A 3,060-nucleotide genomic window follows, 5' to 3' on the forward strand; every position below is an offset into this window, starting at 1 on the left:
TTTTGAGTTTTCTATGGCTTCTCGACCCAAAATGGAACTTGGGTCCTTGTCTAGTTCTCGTCTCACCGTAATTTTTTTCTTTTGCGGTTGAATAATGAGAAGTAGTCATGGACCCAGGTTCGGTTTTGGGTTGAAATGTCATAGAAGATTCAAAAGACATAAGCTTTTTTAATGGGGAAACTAGCGAGAGGAGAGTGTTGTACTATGCTATCGAAAGTCTGGATCAAAACTGCACTAAAACACAACGCCTTTGTTAGACGTCGGTTAGTGCATGGTCCGACGTCTATAAGGAACATAGACGTCGGTTAGTGTCATTTACAATTTCTATATATTTATGTTGACATCGGTTTAAGCATAGGTGGACGTCTATATAGAATAATTAGACGTCAGAGTAGGTATAAGCAGACGTGTATATAGACGTCGGTCAATATCGTTAACTGACGTCTATATACACGTCGGTTCGAAGGAATAGCGACATCCCGTAGACATCACCCGTATAGACGTTGGTTGTGAAAGTGACGTTAAAAATCTAAATTAACCGACGTTTGTTAAATAGTGTTTATGCACTAGTAATGTTAACTTCCTTTTTCATCCGGAGATGCATGACATATAGATCTGCATATTTTTATGTTAAGGTATACCCTAATAAATCTTATGTTGTTTTTTGTTTCCATGAAATTGTCGGAAGGTGGTATATGCAATCTGGATAATGTACAAGGAAAAAGATATATATTTTATGTACACATTTTTTAAATTTTATCATTTAGTAAGTAATTTCTTTTTTTAAACTAGAATAATTACCATACCACTTTTACTGAAATTTTTTTAATTGAACGGTTTATTTTATATGACTTTTTTAAATTAATAAATTTAAAATTAAAATCAGTATTTATAATAAAAAAGAAACTCATAAAATAAATAAAAACTATATAAAATAAAATTAAAAACAAAAATCATACTTATTTTTATAATTATAATATTATTATTTTTTATTATGATGAAAAAAATAGCATTCGAATGTATAGCACATGCATTTTGGCAAATGGGTTGAACCAGCTTAACATTTTTAATTTGTTAATCAATTTTGACTTGACCTGACTAGTGTGCCAAAGTTAGCTTTTATTACTTTTTATTCATTTATATATTAAAGATTAAAATAAAAACTAATTTAAAAAAATATTTTTTCTATATTACTCATTTAAGGATCTAAACATGTAACGATAATGTAACTTAGATAACTAACATTTACAAATTAAATTCTAATTATTAATTATAAAAGTAATTTAACATGTAAATATAATAATTATTCTAATTTTTATAAAAAATATTAATTAATCAATAGTAATTCATAAAATATTTATGATTAGACTTGATTTATATATATATATATATATATATATATATATATATTTATATATATTTATATATAAATAAAAATTATAAAAAAAGAATAAAAATTATAAAAATGGTGGGCTAGTGGTAAATTTGACATAAAATTTAATAAAATAATCTCTTTTTTTTCTCATTACTTACATAATGAGGAATATAAAAGTTATAAAATATGGAAGTGATAAGTGACTTCGTAAAACGTTGAGTTCCAAAATTGACGCTAAGTCTCGTATGATGGTTTATAAAGATTAAAAAAAGACATTTTTAATCAAGGTTGTTTGAAATAACTATTATCGCACTAGTAAAAGTTTGGGTTTATACAGTGCACATTATAGTCCGGTTCACCAGAAACCGCAGCATAATGCTGCGCGGTGGTAGTTTTGCAAATAAATCGAACTTATATGCCGTGGTTTCTCCCTTAACCGCGGCATATACTCCAGTCAACCATCATCTTTGACGCCACGTATGCAAAAAAATTAAATAACAGGGGTATATGTCGCGGTTGTTCAGAGAACCGCGGCATATTCCCCTGCCAATTTATTGGAGGGGCTGACTGATGGGGAATGTCAGTAGGTGACAGAAGAATATGTCGCGGTTGCGCAGCGCAACCGCGGCATATAGTCCTGTCACCTATTGACATTCCCCAAAAGGCAGTTGGGGAGACAGTTGAGTATTCAGAACGTTAGGGTATAGGCCGCGGTTCTCAGAGCAACCGCGACATATTAACCCATCTAAATAAATTTGAAATATTTAAGGGTATATACCGCGGTTCAGCGGGCAACCGCGGTATATAGTTTCAAAAATAATTTCAAAAATGCCATTTTTTTTAAGGAGTATAGGCAGCGGTTATGTTGTGAACCGCGGCATATACCCCTTTACTACAGCGGATAAGTTGTTAACCGCGACATATTCCCTTTGGTAGGTTAAAAAAAACAAAACACAGAACGGTTTCATCTTCTCCACGCAATTCTGAAGCATTTCTCTGCCTCTGCCTCCACGCGATAACGTCGCTGCTGCCACGCCATCTTCGTCGAACCGTCTTTGCCGCCGCGCCATTCCGGTTGTCCGTCGCGCCCTCCGCCGTCGCACAAGCCTCTGTCGTCGCGCAAGCCTCTGCCGCCGCGCCATCCTCTCCGTCGCGCGCCATCTCTGCCTCCCCTAGTACATTCCATTTTCTTCTCTGATGAAATTTTTGTGCTATATTGAAATGCTAGGTTTGAATATGTTGTTGTGGCTTTGGTCGTTTTTGTCAAATTTGTTGTGGTTTTGGTGGTTCAATAAGAGACAAAATATGTTAGCTTGCAGGGGAAAGGATTGGAATAGAGGTAGATAAAATGTATTTAATTTTTTTTTATCAGCAAATTTATTTAATTTTAATAATATGTTACGAACTTTTTTTAGTAGATTTATTATAAAATCAAAATTATGTGATTGAATGATTCCTATAGACAAATTGTGATAATTCTCATATGAAATTATTTGTGATAGAATGTTTGAATTAATTATTTCTGTTAGGATATTTATCCTATTTATCATGATTATATTGTGTCTAGAATTACTCTAATTATCATGATTATGTGTCTAGGTTACTCTAATTATCATGATTATATTGTGTCTAGGTTACTCTAATTATCATGATTATATTGTGTCTAGGTTACTCTAATTATCATG

The sequence above is a fragment of the Vigna radiata genome, unplaced genomic scaffold (assembly GCF_000741045.1).
Source record: "Vigna radiata var. radiata cultivar VC1973A unplaced genomic scaffold, Vradiata_ver6 scaffold_397, whole genome shotgun sequence".
Lineage (NCBI taxonomy): Eukaryota > Viridiplantae > Streptophyta > Magnoliopsida > Fabales > Fabaceae > Vigna > Vigna radiata.